General features: G+C 42.2%; 1 protein-coding gene across 12 annotated transcripts in view; it reads left to right on the top strand.

Annotated features, from left to right (window-relative positions):
* Positions 1-16,327, top strand: part of LOC141265097 (sodium channel protein type 5 subunit alpha-like) — a 558,194-nt gene that overhangs the window by 137,448 nt on the left and 404,419 nt on the right. The window lies entirely within an intron of this gene.

Raw genomic sequence — 16,327 nt, 5'->3', positions numbered from 1 at the left:
CCACCAGCATCCACCAAAAAGGGTCCGGCTCCGGGTGTCCCAAGGCCCAGGGGGTGCATCAGAACATTTTCATCACCTTTCACAATCACCAATGGGACAAGGCAGGGATGTCCTCTGTCCCCTCTCTTATACATCCTAGTGACGGAGCACCTGCTCTCATCAATTCGCCATAACCCCAATATTAGGTGGATTGAGGTGGGAGGCACCGAGTACAAGTGCTCTCTATTTGCTGATGATGTCCTAGTATATATCACTCAATCACATATATCCATCCATGCTGTTATGGCTGAAATAGATCACTTTGTTACATGGTCAAATTTTAAAATCAATGCAGCGAAGTCTGAGGCCCTCTATGTCTCCCTCCCCAAATCCATACAGGATTCCATCCAGTCCAACTTTCCCTTTGCCTGGCCCTCACAGGGTATCAAATACTTAGGAATTCCTATTCATAGAGACCTCTCCCATCTATGTTATCTTAATTTTGGGCCCTTTATTGAACAACTCCATACAGACCACTGTTGGCAAGTTAGAACTGTAAGATTCACTACGTGAACCACTGGTGTTTTGTGGAAAAGCACATGTACACTGTGTTCCAAATTATTATGCAAAAAGTGTTTAGGAGTGATAAGGGAAGAATTTGTTTGTTTGTCAGTTAAACTCATTGATGGTGATGTGTGTCAGGGCTCTTTATATCACTGTAAGCAATTGCAGACACCTGTGCTAATTAGCTTGGCAGGTGTGTCCAATGAAAGGCAAGACTACTTAAGAAGGCTGTCCCACATTATTAAGCAGCCTACATTTTCTGCCAAAATGGGAAAGAAAAAGGATGTGTCGGCTGCTGAGAAGCAACAAATTGTGGAGTGTTTAGGTCAAGGCATAACTACAATCAACATTGTGCGGTGATCAGGATGAAGTGTCTTGGCAATCAAGAAGTATGTAGCTGATTCACAGTACACACGTGTGCGTGCTGATAAGGGCAAATTGAGGACTCTTTCCTACAGGCAATTACGTCAGGTTGAAAGAGCAGCGGCAAAAAAGCCTTGTCATAGCAGCAGACAAGTTTTTGAAGCTGCTGGTGCCTCCAACGTCCCCCGAACAACAAGATGCAGGGTCCTTCTGAGGTTTGCAGCTGTGCATACGCCATCCTGTCGACCTCCTCTATCCACTTCACACAAGCAGAAACGGCTCCAGTGGGCCAAACATTACATGAAGATTGATTTCCAAACTGTTTTGTTCACGGATGAGTGCCGTGCAACGCTCGATGGTCCAGATGGATGGAGTGGAGGATGGCTGGTTGATGGACACCCCACGCAAACACGGCTACAGCGCCAACAAGGAAGAGGTGGAGTAATGTTTTGGGCTGGAATCATGGGGAGAGAGATTGTCGGCCCCTTTAGGATCCCTGAAGGGGTAAAGATGAACTCCATAATGTATGTGGAGTTTCTCAAACAGCACTTCCTGCCATGGTTCAAGAAGAAGAACCGTGTATTCCACAGCAAGATCATTTTTATGCATGATAATGCACCATCTCATGCTGCACATAAAACATCTGCATCTCTGGCTGATATGGGCATAAAAGGGGACAAACTTATGGTGTGACCCCCATGCTCCCCTAACCTCTACCCCATTCAGAACCTCTGGAGCATCATCAAAAGGAGTGTCTATGATGGCGGGAGGCAGTTTACATCTAAGCAACAGCTCTGGGAGGGTATTCTGTCCTCATGCAAAACAATTGAAGCAGAAACCATCCAAAACCTGACAAATTCAATGGACGAGAGAGTTCAGAAGCTCCTTTCGAACAAGGGGTCCTATGTGAAAATGTAACATCACCTAGAATAAAGTTTTGAGTTGAAAACTGTTTGATTTCAGTTTCTAATAACCTGCTAATGCTTATAATTTCAAAAATGACCATTTTTTTGGTCTTTATTAAAATGAAAAGGTTGATCGAAAAGTTTGGGGGATCTAAGAGTGTGGCAACCCAGTAGTCAGGATTACTTCGAATTCTGACAATATGAGGGTCATGTTGCAGGTAGTGCAGCAAGAAGGCACTTATGTGTCTTGCGCATCTCGGAGCCCCAAAATTATTTTCCGGGCTACATGCAGCTAAAAATTATTATTAATTTTAAATCTGGTGGAGCTTAGTATAGATGGCCTAATAGAATCAGTGCTGCACACTGCTACAAAGCCCAAATTATTTTCCAGCCAAGGTACAGATAAACATGATTAGTAATTTTAAATCTGGTGGAGCTTAGTATAGATGGCCTAATAGAATCAGTACTGCACACTGCTACAAAGCCCAAATTATTTTCCAGCCAAGATACAGATAAACATGATTAGTAATTTGAAAGCTTAAAATGGTTGGTGAGGTGATTTTAACCAATCATCAAGCTTTTACTCTCCCCAGGATGACACAGGGGTAGAAAAGTCGTTTCGGATCCATGATTTGTTCATCTTTATGAACGTGAGTCTGTCTACATTATCAGTGGAGAGCCGCGTGCGCTTATCTGTCAGCACACCACCAGCAGCGCTGAACACACGTTCAGACAGAACGCTGGCTGCGGGGCATGACAAGATCTCCAAGGCGTAAGTGGCTAGCTCCGGCCATTTATCCAGATTGGAAGCCCAAAAAGAGCAAGGGTCCAGTGACACAGTCATGGCTTCAATGTTTACTTGGAGATACTCCTGCACCATCGTCTCTAGGCGTTGACTATGTGTCAGACTTCTTGTCTCCTGTGGCCTTGCAAAGGATGGGCTAAAAAAGTGGTGAAATGATTCCGCAAAATTGATGTTACCAGCAGATACTGTGGTTCTGTTACGGTTTGAGTGCTGAACTCTCGACGGTCCTATGGTTGGCAAGTTGGAACTGTGAGATTCACTACGTGCACCACTGGTGTTTTGTGGAAAAGCACATGTAAGATTCTGCAACAGTCTCTGCTGATACTCCTGCATGCGTGCATCCCTTTCTATGGCAGGAATAATTTCTGCAAATTTACTTTTGTACCGGGGATCTAACAGTGTGGCAACCCAGTAGTCAGGATTATTTCTAATTCTCACAATTCGAGGGTCATGTTGCAGGTAGTGCAGCAAGAAGGCACTCATGTGTGTTGCGCATCCAGGAGCACCAAGTCCCTGTTGTGTTGGTGGCGAGGTAACAATCATGCTTCCTTCCTCTGTCCTCTCCCCCCAACCTCGCACAACAGAAATGTGATCAAGGTCTCCCTCATCTGATGAGTCTTCCATCAGTTCGTCCTCCACTTCTTCCTGGGCTCCTGCACCTTCCTCACTAGTTTGGCTGCTACCATGCGCCCTGGTAAAACCATCTCCCCCACCCTCACATGCCTGCCGCCTTGGTGCTGCCGACCGTCTGGACCTTGCAGATGTTAGCCCTTCCGCATACAACTCCTCCTCCTCTACTTCCTCCACCTCCTCTTGTGCCACCACCTGACTCCGAATTCTGTTTAACATGTGCTCCAGCATGTAAATCACCGGAATAGTCATGCTGATAATGGCATCGTCAGCACTCAACATCTTCGTCGCCATTTCAAAACTGTGCATAAGGGTGCATAGGTCCCTGATCTGAGACCACTCCTCCAGCGTGATTTGCCCCACCTCTGGATCTCGTTGGCCCAGGCTATACGTCAGAACGTATTGCACCAGGGCTTGTCGGTGCTGCCACAGTCGCTGCAACATGTGCAGAGTTGAATTCCACCGGGTAGGCACATCGCATTTTAGCCGGTGAAGTGGCAGGCCCAACGACTTCTGTAGAGATGTAAGTCGCTGATCTGCGGGATGCGAACGGCGGAAGTGAGCACACAGCGACCATGCCCTCTGCAGAAGGCCATCTAGTCCGGGATAGTGGGCTAAAAATTGCTGGACAACCAGGTTCAACACGTCAGGCATACAAGGCACGTGTGTGACATTGCCCCGGCGAAGGGCCGCACCCAGGTTTGCAGCATTGTCGCACACGGCCTTCCCTGGTTTCAGGTCCAGTGGAGACAACCATTCATGAAATTGGTTCTCCAGAGCTGACCACAACTCCTCAGCTGTGTGACTCACATTTCCCAGACATTTCAAAGTAAAAACCGCCTGATGACGTTGAGCCCTACTGCCAGCATAGTAAGGAGGTGTGCAGGATCCCTTCTGCGCAGTTAGAAAGCTTGTGGCATGACCAGACAGGTGGAGGACCGAGAGGAGGTTGAGGAGGCAGAAGCAGTGGAGGAACTTTGAGATAAAGAGGATTGACGCACAACTCGTGGGGACGGCAAGACTTGGACAGCAGCCCCTTGTCCTGCTGTCACCATAGTGACCCAGTGCCCAGTCAGCGACATGTAACGCCCCTGTCCATGCCTACTCGTCCAAGTGTCTGTGGTGAAATGCACCCTGTCACACACAGAGTTTTTCAAAGAAGCGGTGATGTTGTGTGCGACATGCTGGTGGAGCGCAGGCACACCTTTCTTTGAGAAGTAGTGCCGACTGGGCATCTGGTACTGGGGCACTGCGACGGACATAAGGTCTCGAAAATCCTCTGTGTCCACCAGGCGGAAAGGCAGCATTTCTGTAGCCAAGAGCTTGCAGATGGTGAAATTCAACCTCTTAGCTTTCTCATGGCTAGGAGGAAATGGTCTTTTACTTGTCCAAATCTGAGGGACCGAGGGCTGGCTATTGTGCTTAGACGGGGTTGATAAGGGTGTCCCCGGCAAACTGCCGAACTGTGAGGAAGATGCAGGCGGACATGATAGGTTGCCTTGATCCAAAGGTGGTGCTATCTATGTCGGACAGCGCTCAACACCAGCTGGTGTTACCACCTCCAAAGAAAATGATGACCTGCCAATCACGCTGGCTGTTGCGGGTAAAGAGGTGGCAGGTCTGCGCCCCAAAACAGGTGTGACTGCTGTCCCCCCAGTCACAGAGGATGAAGAGGCCGCGGATGCACAAGATATGGCAGACGGTGGTTGGCCCGGCCGGCTAGGCCGCATTGTAGCACACTGAGCTTCCCACTGCAACTTATGCTTCATGTCCATGTGCCGGTTCATGCATGAAGTACTCAAACTATGTATTTTTTGGCCTCTACTTAGCTTTTGCTGACAAATGTTACAGATAACACGAGTTGGGTCATCTTTATCGATCTGAAAAAATGCCCAGGCTATGCAAGGCTTAGCACCCATGCGACCTGAAGAGCCACCACGACTTGTGGTGAGAGGCAGAGTTGTGTTTGAGGATGCAGTTGTCGACTTGCTTCCAGTACTACGTCTCTGTCCAGGAAGGCGCAACCTGACCTCGTCGTCACTAGCATCCTCCTCCACCTCCTCTGCTGACCTCATCTCTTGGCTGACTGTGGGTTGACAGTAAGTGGGATCTCCAACCTCATCATCATCACCCTGTGCGTTATCACACCCGTCGTCCTCAGAGCCAACCTGTTCCTGCCCTGACAAAAATCTAAAGTTGTCGCTCCAATCAGGTATTTGAGTCTCATCATCGTCTTCCTCATTGTCTCCACCAACAGGAGTTACAGTTTGGGAATGAGGGTCTACATTATGGTCAGAACCTTCTGCGTCTGGTCCTGGATCCGACTCATAAAGATTCTGGGCATCAGTGCAGATCATTTCCTCGTCTGGATTCACAGAAGCGCTGGAGTCTACCTCTGATTCCCAGGCTATAGTATGAGTAAACAGCTCTGCAGACTCAACCATCTGTTCTACCTCATACTCAGACGGGCAGCTGGAGATTTGGGAGCTGTGAGGAAGCAAGTGCGATTGGGGTGACACCTTTGAGGACTGGAGTATTTGTGATGTTGAAGTTGATGTGGAGGAGAGCCCACTTAAAGGAACACTTGATATCCTTTGAAGCACCTGCTGTTTTTGTGCCTCATCTGGAATTTGTAGCGATTGGCGTGGCCATAAGAAAGGGATCTTATCACATTGTCCGCTAAAAGAAGTAGACATTTTAGTTTGGCTGGAAGATGGTCTTTCTTCTGCAGATGTTACTGTTGCTTTAACACCTACCCCACGGACACAACCTTTTTTCCCCTTCCCAACAGGCCTATTCCCCTTTCCACCAGCAACAGGCCTTTTTCCACTCATTTTGGTGGTTAACTAATTCACAACTCTGTAGTTGTTTGCACAAAAAAACAATGGATCGGAACCGAGCAGAGCTGAGTGGCCAAACTGTGGTATTAGGCCAAAACTATTGGCTGGGTTAGATGCAGAAAAAAATTATATTCAATTTGCAACCTGATGGAGGTCAGTATAGATGGCCTAATGGAGAAAGTCCCACACACAGCTAGAAGCCCAAATATTTTTTCAGAGGTAGATGCAGAAAAAAAATATATTCAGTTTGCAACCAGATGGAGGTCAGTATAGATGGACTAATGGAGAAAGTCCCACACACTGCTAGAAGGCCAAATATTTTTTCAGAGCTAGATGCAGACAAAAAATTATTTTTAATTTGCAACCTGATGGAGGTCAGTATAGATGGACTAATAGAACAAGTCCCACACACTGCTAGAAGGCCAAATATTTTTTCAGAGCTAGATGCAGATAAAAATTATTTTTAATTTGCAACCTGATGGAGGTCAGTATAGATGGACTAATAGAGAAAGTCCCACACACTGCTAGAAGGCCAAATATTTTTTCAGAGCTAGATGCAGATAAAAATTATTTTTAATTTGCAACCTGATGGAGGTCAGTATAGATGGACTAATAGAGAAAGTCCCACACACTGCTAGAAGGCCAAATATTTTTTCAGAGCTAGATGCAGAAAAAAATTATTTTTAATTTGCAACCTGATGGAGGTCAGTATAGATGGACTAATAGAGAAAGTCCCACACACTGCTAGAAGGCCAAATATTTTTTCAGAGCTAGATGCAGACAAAAAATTATTTTGAATTTGCAACGTGATGGAGGTCAGTATAGATGGACTAATAGAACAAGTCCCACACACTGCTAGAAGGCCAAATATTTTTTCAGAGCTAGATGCAGAAAAAAATTATATTCAGTTTGCAACCTGATGGAGGTCAGTATAGATGGACTAATAGAATGATGCTATGCCCAAAAGATTTTACTTCACTAGGTGCAGTAAAAAAATTGGTATTCTATACACAGGTGGTATATCTTGCAACACAGATAGGCTACTCCACTGACTAACACACTCTGCAATAGGCCAAAAAGGATTAGCTTTGCTAGATTCAGCCAAATGCTGTGAAAAAAACTTGCACAGCACTGGCACAGACCTGCCTGGCAAAAACTGATAGGAACTGATGTAACCTAGTCCTGAAAAGGACTGCAATTACAATTAGTCTTTACTCCCACAACCTATCTATTTAAGAGCACAGACCTGCCTGATAAAAGTCGTAGGAAATGCTGTAACCTAGTCCTTAAAAGGACTGCAATCACAACTCTTCCCTACTCCCAAGCTATCTGTAGATTTGTACGAAAATTGGCTTGAAATTAACAAGGTATAGCGCACACAGCAACAGCGGTGCCGTCTAACATGCAGCTGCAGCAGTGAGAAAATGGTGGCGACGGGGAAAATGGCTTGGTCTTATAGGGCAAGGACATGTGACATACACTGCCAATGACACATGCCCTTGCTTGTGTGAAAAAAAGCACTTCGCTCCGTGTGTGTGCTGCTGATAGGCTGACAGATTGCACCTCCCCACTGTAAATGCGGGAAAGAGAAAAAAAAAATGGAGATCTTCATTATTCCTGCAGAGATCCATCCCCTGCCCCTCCCTCCGCCCCGCTGTACACTCAAACTGCGTATTAACATTAATTTTCATCATTACTGAGAAAAAGTCCAGTTATGATTTTGGTGCACGAACAGTTATCGAACATAACCTCGAACAGCCGAATTTTTCTCAAATCGTTCGTGTTCGCCGAACGGCTCGAACACCGCCCAAAACAGCTCGAATTTGAGATTGGCGAACAGTTCGAGTCGAACAACGCTCATCTCTACACTGGAGATGCCATCACAATCTGATTTGGAGTTCTACTGAAAGGAAGAGTCGGCAAAGATTGCGAATTCTAGATGTATCATGCTGGTAGACTCCTACCCAAAAAAACTGAATGCTGTCATAAATTCAAAGGGTAAATCAACAAAATATTAGTTTAAGGGTGTGCATATTTATACAACCACATTATTTTAGTTCTTTATTATTTTTTTTCCAATCAAAAATATTTCAATTTATTTTTCAATCGAATTGTACAAATCATGGGTGACAATAAAGGTGGAAAAAGTTCTGAAATGATTCTTCTTCATACAATTTTTTTTACTTGACAAAACCTGATATTTTAACAGAGGCAATTAGACTTTTATATGCACTGTTGCTGAGTTTTTATTTGGTTACAAAGCTAATTTATATTGAGGAAGTTTTGCACTTGAGAAAATAATAGATTTTCAATAGATGAACAAATTTTGGGAGATCAACTCCCTTATGTTACTCATTTTACTCATTTAGAAGTAATTTTTTGATGAATCTGTATAGAGAAGATATCATGGCTCATAGTTTAGTCACAGAAACTAGGAGCGAAAACTATAAAGAACTGAATAAACTGTACAGGTAGTGACAGCACAGCAGTGAAGAATGTTTACCTTCTGTTTGTCCATAGCAATACATGTTGAGTTAACTTTGACTTTATTAAAGGTGTGCTTGAGTTAAAGCTCTTGAAAGGGGTTGAATACCATCCTATGAGACCTCAGAGGGTCATACATATCTTTTCAGGGCAGTTGGAGGTTTTGTAGTGTTTGTGATTCATCATACCACAAGCAATTTATGTGCCCATACTAGACACACTAGATGTGCTTATATGAGAAGCTGTGAAAGATGTATTCCTATATATTGTGGAACTGCAGGAAAAGGCTAGAAGTAGCAACGAGTGCTAACCCTGTTATAGCAGTCTCAATGTGATATGACTGCTGTTGATTTTATGGGAGTGGCATAAGAGACTAGCAGACTTATCCTTTAGAAGCAGCTATGTCCTCCTTGTTAAGCTGTGCATTATAATACATGGGATCCTCTTATTAAAAATTTACAATATTCTCGATGTAGTAAATTATTTGTAAGTAAATGTTAGGTACGTTAAAAAGAATGAAGAGGCTTTATATGAAGAGGGTTTATTTAGAGGGCTCTTTGCTCCACATTCTATTTGCATATTGTAGGGATGAAAAGCATAATTATGCACCTCTGCTTATTTTGCAAGACTTGTGAAGATAAGTGGCCACAATGAAGTGTCCCACTTTAAAAAAAATGTCCCATTTCCATTGGGCAATGTGGCAGTATTGCTTCTGTGTTACCTAGAATTTTGTCTTGATCTGGAAAACCTTAAAAGCATGAAACTCAGTTGATTTTCTACATAAATCACATTGTTACTTTAGGAAACAGAAATGCTTATTATGTGTTAGTCTCAATGTGTAGTCCATAGCTGTTTTTATAAATGGTCTCAATAAATATCCAATTCTAGTCTTTATCCTAAATTTACTTCAAATAGTATTCTCATCTCATGAAATAAGTACTCAGTAGTACTGCAGTCTAGAATAAATTGCTATGTTTATTTTGTAGACTTTTTTTTAGTTAAATAGAAAAAGTACGAAAAGTTTCTGGAGTATTAGCATGATTACTGGGGCCAAATAAATGAGGCTGAACCTTGTACATATGAAATAGAGGGGCTGTTGCTATGGATTTTAGATTATTTAAGGCTGTAAGCATTTAATGCCAATGTTCTCAGTAATAACACATTTTTCATGTCGCTGTCTTGTTTTTGTAAATTTAAAAGTGTTCTTTGGGTTACTCTAATTTAATTTTTTTACAGATGGACTTGTTGCCATGGTTTTATGATAAAGTGAACTGTAACATATTACCGCACTTTTTATTTACTTATGTTAGTAATTTCATTTAAATTGGATGGGGGATGAACAGAAGTGACTCCAGAGCTCTGGTATTACATTTTTGAATTAGTGTTTAAGTGGATGAGACATTCACATTTACATAATTTAAAAAAATATATATAGTAAATATCCTCCGTGCATGTCATCGGTGGTCTATAATATCTTTTAAAGATAGAAAACTTTTAATGGGTACCCATTTCCTACAGAGGAGTACATATAGTAGTTAGCTAATAGATAGTAAAATTAAATAATTGGGCTGTAGTAAAAGGATAGCTTGTGTATCATAAACATGCATGAAAGCTTGCAACATTTCAGAAATTATTACTCGATCCAGTGCAAGGCAACTACACTTATCGACCCAGCCAACATCATGTGTTGCTTTTGTTTGCATACACATAGTGATGAACGAGTATACTCGTTACTATTCGGTACTCGCCGAATAGTACGGTACTCGGGCTACTCGTTACTCCCCGAGTTTCCTTGTGATTACTCACTAGGAGTAACGAGTACAATGTAAGTCAATGGGAAATGCGAGTAAGCCGAGTAAGTGTCTGCTGGAGCCTATAAAGCGGTCTGGGGGCTGAGGAAAAGGCTGAAATGGGTGCATGATTGTTTAAAAGCCGGCGGTAAAAAGCCACCGGCTTTTAAACAATCACTCAGCCCCATACTCGCTTCCCCGCAGCCTCCCATCCCGATCCTCCGCTCCCCCCGCCGACTCCCATCCCGATCCTAAGTTAGGATCCCTTTGAAGCATTGCTGAGACGTGAAACGACTGTCGTCCATGAGGATTCATGCTTTTCCAGCTCCATGTTCTATTTCTGTGCTTTTGGAATAAAGTTCTTTTTTTATTGCACTTACCATGTTGCAGAGTGCCACCTTCATCTACCACGTATTGCATACAGGGAAAACAAACCACACAGCGTTCAAGCTGCGGCTGACGGCTATCTGGCACTACCAGCTCAGTTAAATAGCTGAGCAGTCAAGGGAACGGGGAGTATCTGGGGAAAGCTCAGCACCTCGTAGTCTCAGATTAGATGGTAGAGCTGTCAATAAAATCACAGACAGCTCAGCACGCCCCTGCATCAGATTGGACAACAGAGCTGTCAATCACTACACAGACAGTTCAGCACACCCCTGCATCAGACTGGATGACTGAGCTGTCAATCACTGTGTCCTAAGACACACTGAAGGGGGAATCGTTACAGTATATATATTTCTATGAACTCATTTTTACATAGTGAACATTTTTAGACAAATTAAATTTCTAAAATGAAATTTATGATAGTTGACATTTTAACCCTTTCACGACATATGATGTACATTTACGTCATATGTCATGTCTGCATCTTTCTCAGCGAGCCTGCATCTTTCTCAGTAGATGATGGCTGATTTAATCAGCCATTACCTGCCTCTATCAGCTTGTATTTGAATAATCGTATTGACCTGGAGAATCATATTGCCAGGTCAGTTTTACCGTATAGTGAACACTGCAAATAAAAAAATAAAAAAACTATTGTGGAATTGCACTTTTTTTTCAATTTCAACACATTTAGAATTTTTTTCCGACTTTCCAGTTCATCACATGATAAAATGATTGATGGTATTCAAAAGTACAACTCGTCCCACAAAAAAAAGCCCTTATACGGCTATGTGGACAGAAAAAATAAAAACGATATGGCTCTTGAAAAAAGAGGAGGAAAAAACAAAAAGGAAAAATGGAAATTAGCTGTGGCATGAAGCAGTTAAAGTTAGAGTCATGTACAAATTTAGGATGCTTTAATTGGTAATGTATAGGAGATTCTTGTAACTTGCAGGTTCGCTCTTATCAGAATTGATGATAAAGGTAAAATTATAACATTAAACAGGTTTCCACAACTTTTACATTGACTACCTATCCGTAGGATAGGTTATCAATGTCTTATTGGCTGGGTTACAATACCTGGCACCCCTGCCAATCAGCTGCTACTGGTGTCGGCGGCCACCGGCCGGAAGTACTCGCTTGCCGAGCTGTGACCACCACAGGGTACTACACATCCGCCTCCTATTGATTTGAATGATTGAATGATTTGAAGTGAGTACTTCCGGCCGTCGTTTGCCGCCGCCGACACCGATAAGAGCTGATCGGTGGGGGTGTCGAGTGTCGGACCCCGACCGATCAGACAATGATGACCTGTTCTAAGGATAGGTCATAAATGTAAAAGTAGTGGACAAGCTCTTTAAGCTGTAGCATCGAAGTACAGTGTGATACATGCTTTAGTTGAAAGAGAAGATATTTATCAATGCAATTGTGTTTTTTAATCTTTCTCAGATTATGTCATTCATTGTCATTAATATTTCTTATTTAGAAAATTGTTATTACTTTTACTAGATTGTCTTCTTGTCCTCAGCGTTCTTTAAATACGTAAGGTTTATTTACATCAAAGGAAAGTTACTGATGCCCCATGCTCCGCATTAGTAGGTATTTGGTAACTTAATCCTCTTAACCACTTCCGTGCTAGAAGGCAGATATTGTCTTTGCGAAAACGTTAGCATCTACTTTTGTTTTAAAGGAAATAATTGCTAATGAATTTGGATATTTTAGATTAAACGCATTTGTTTGCACCAGAATTGTTGTATCATTTGGATCAGTGGTTGGCAGCTTGTATGTTTGATCTATTGTACAATGCTGATATCCAACATGCTTGGCTAACATGAAACCTAGATTGAAGTAAACATTGGAGTATTGTTATAGAAATGTAACCCTACGTGTTATAGTCACCAGAAACAACATAAAAACAATGAATGGCTGTAATAAAATAACCAATAAACTTGGACCATGTATTCAGATGTAGCCGTTGGCAAGCTGTAGAATTGTATACATATTTTGGGAATAATTATATATTATTTAAAACCTGATTTAGAAGAATTTCCTTTAAGGTAATCTGAACCAGATTTTACAGTGGTGCTCGAAAGTTTGTGAACCTTTAGGATTAGCAGATAATTTGAAAGTGAAATTAGAGTCAATTGTTGACAATCAGGTGTGAATGGGTGACCTGTTTTTAAAGATCACGGATCTATCAAAGTCTGATCTTCACAACATGTGTGGGAAAATGTACCATGACATGAACAAAGGTGATTATTGATTGACTCAGAAGTAGAGTTGTTTATGCTCATCAGGTTGGAAAAGGTTACACAACTGTCTCTAAAAAGTTTGGACTCCACCAATGCACAATCAGACAGATTGTATACTAATGGAGGAAAATGATGACCATTATTACCCTTCTTAGGAGTGGTTGACCAACAAAGATCACTCCAAGATCAAGGCATATATTAGTTTGCAAGGTCACAAAGAATCCAAGGTAATCTATAAGTAACTAAAGGCCTTTTTCATATTAGCTACTATTTATGTTCAGGAGTTCACCATCAAGAGGACACTGAACAACAGTGGTGTTATTAGCAAAACTGCAAGAAAAAAAGTAATTGTTCTACAGAAACAACAGTGCTGCCCATCTATAGCTTGCTAAAAATCACCTGGACAAGCCAGAAGGCTTTTGAAACATTTTTTGTGGACATAGAAAAACCAAAATAGAGATTTTTTGTTTAAATGACAAGCGTTATGTTTGGAGTAAGAAAAACACTGCAGTACAGTATAAAAACCTCATACCATCTGTGAAACATGGTGGTGGTAATATCATGGATCAGTTTTGCTACCTCCTCTCCATGAAATGAATCTTAAGAGAATGATGGTCATAAATTAAAACAATGACTGAAAGCACGCAAGTTATTCTACAAAAGAATCGTTAAAGAAAAGTAAAGTTAACATTCTGGAATGGCAAAGTCAAAGTCCTAACCTATAAGAAATGTTGTGGAAAGATATGAAGTGAGCAGTTCATGGAAGAAAACCCACCAACATAAAATAGTTGAAGCTGTTTTGTAGGGAGGCATGGGCTAAAATGCATCCAAATCTATGTGAAGGACTAATCAAGAATTATCAGAAACGTTAAATGCAATTATTGCTGCACAAGGAGTGACACTCATACATACTGTCAGCAAGAGTTCAAATAATTTTAATTTTAAGTCCGATTTTTTTACTCATTTGTTTGATTTAGTACTTTTTACCTAATTTTAGGACTTGTGTGAAAATCTACAGTAGTTTTAGGTCAAATTTAAAGATAAATATTGAAAAGTCAGTGTTCAGATACTTTAAAGCACCACTGTAAATAATTGATGCATATCCCTTTGTCAAATGTCCATTAGGATGTCACTAAACTGCAGCTTCGTGTCCTCAAGTGGCTTTTGCCCCATGGTGGATTTAATTCATCACGTTCCATTGTTTTTGGATGAACTAAAAAGGCGATAATATTGATTTTCCTTACAAACACTAGGGTATATGGAACTTAATTTTATATGAGATTTCCAGCTCATTTAAAGGCTGTGTCCAGAATTTGTTTAAAATCAAATATGAATGAAATAATAAAAATGACTCTTTTAGTAAAATCTCTAAAACCTCAGTGCCACTGCATAGGTAATCCCTTTTGTTCTATGATTACTGTTACACACACAAGTGGCGCACATGGTTCGTGGACCCACTGTGCCATGGGGCTAGGCTTACATAGGAGGTGTGTAGCTAAATGGCTACCTAGTGTTCACTGGAGCTCCTCATGGTGGAGTTAGGTCTGAGCTGCAAGTAGCCGCCAGGTACCACTCCTAGGCAGTGCCTGCAGACACGGATAGGACTCGGGCTCCCTACAGACTACTGGGTTCAGGATCCACGGGTAGAACAGTTACTGACATGTTCAGCCAGTGCTGATTTGGAGACTGATAGGACAGTCCGGATACACGGAATACTCGGAGAGGCACATGTTCAGACACCCAGGTCTCTGATACTGATTCAGGTACTGGCCACACACGGACCAGGGGAGAGGTTCAGGCACTGGCCGCACTAGGACCAGGCGACTACTGGTTAAGGACTGGCCACTCAAGGACCAGGGACTTCGGGTTCAGGACATTGGCCACACCAGGATTAGGGGACCTCACAACTCACTAGTAGACACCACATTACCTAATGATACTTGGTTGCTTCGGTACCTCCCTATTGAGGAAGGTGCCTTTAAACAAGATGCCTCACAGGTATTGGCTGGGGGCATATTAGCAGTTGCGCATGTGCCCTTTAAGTACAGTACAGTGTGCACTGCCGGGACTGAGAACTAGAGAGGAAGCACACCAGGGGAGTGAGTATGCCGACGTCCCTGTATGGAGGTGGAAGGGAGCCATGCAGGGACGTCAGCAGCAGTATTACATTTACCAAGCCATACATCCAATCACTGGCCTCAGTTATGATGTCTGCAGCGGTTAATATTCAGCATGTGATTGTTGCTCCAAAGTAAACAATGACCGGCGAGGACTAATGGTTAAAAATATTGCACAACCCATTTAAGATACACTTCTTCAAGAAAAAAAAAGTGATGATCACAATTAAGCCATGTTTGTAAATGTTATTTGAGTTTTATTCAATGTTAGATTAGAATTAGTGATGAGTTAGTGTGCTCGCCACTTGAATGAAATCAGGGTGCTGGGGTATGTATTGAGTATCGCAGGTGCTTGAGCTCCATGCTCGAGTCCCCGGGGCTTGCCTGCCATACACAGTAATGCCGTAGTCAACATAGCTACGGCATTACCGTGTAGGTCAGGCAATCCCTGCATGTTTAATGGCTGTGTAACAGCCGCAAAACATGCGGGGCGGGGACTCTGAACATGGTTCTTGAGCACCTGCGATACTCTATACGTACCCGAGCACCCCGATGTCACTCAAGTGGCGAGCACACTAGCTCATCACTAATTATAATATATTCTCATGGGCGATATAATTAAAGGAACAGTCTGTTTTCTGTTTGGCTACACTCTAAACTCTCCACAACTAATTGTTTTCTCCTGGGTATGTCACGGCCGGTATATATTTCTGGTGACATAAGGATGCCTAAAGTGTGCCAAAACTAGAGCTTCCTTTACAGGATGACACTTTATTCTGACTCATATTGCGAGGGTCTTAAAAGAGGGACCTCTCTCAATGTTATCCATGTGCCCTAATAAAAGCACCTAAACAGGGATGGCCTTTAAGAGACAAGTCCGAGTGATGAGATTTATTTATTTTTTTACTGTCTAGTGCTATTTTTTAGGAAGCTGTAGCTTTAGTTATAGATTTGACGAATCACATTGATTGTCAGAAAAGTGAATGTAACATGATAGTTGGCAGTTGGATTCTAATAATGCAGAGGTGTAGTGAAAAGATTTTTATTTAGTTTTTTTTATATATGGATCAAATCCGGACTGTTGTAGCATGATGTCTGAATATGATAGAGGTGATAATCAGTTATTACTCCTTTTTTAGCATTTAAGTAATTTCTCTCCCGTAAAGCTATAAGTTATGAATAAGGAATCTGCCTCCTAAAGTCATACATAGCCATGT

The sequence above is a fragment of the Phyllobates terribilis genome, unplaced genomic scaffold (assembly GCF_046119375.1).
Source record: "Phyllobates terribilis strain yellow unplaced genomic scaffold, ASM4611937v1 Scaffold_4__5_contigs__length_816908805, whole genome shotgun sequence".
Taxonomy (NCBI): Eukaryota; Metazoa; Chordata; class Amphibia; order Anura; family Dendrobatidae; genus Phyllobates; species Phyllobates terribilis.
The sequence above is the reverse complement of the archived record's forward strand: the minus strand, read 5'-3'. Positions and strand labels throughout refer to the sequence as shown.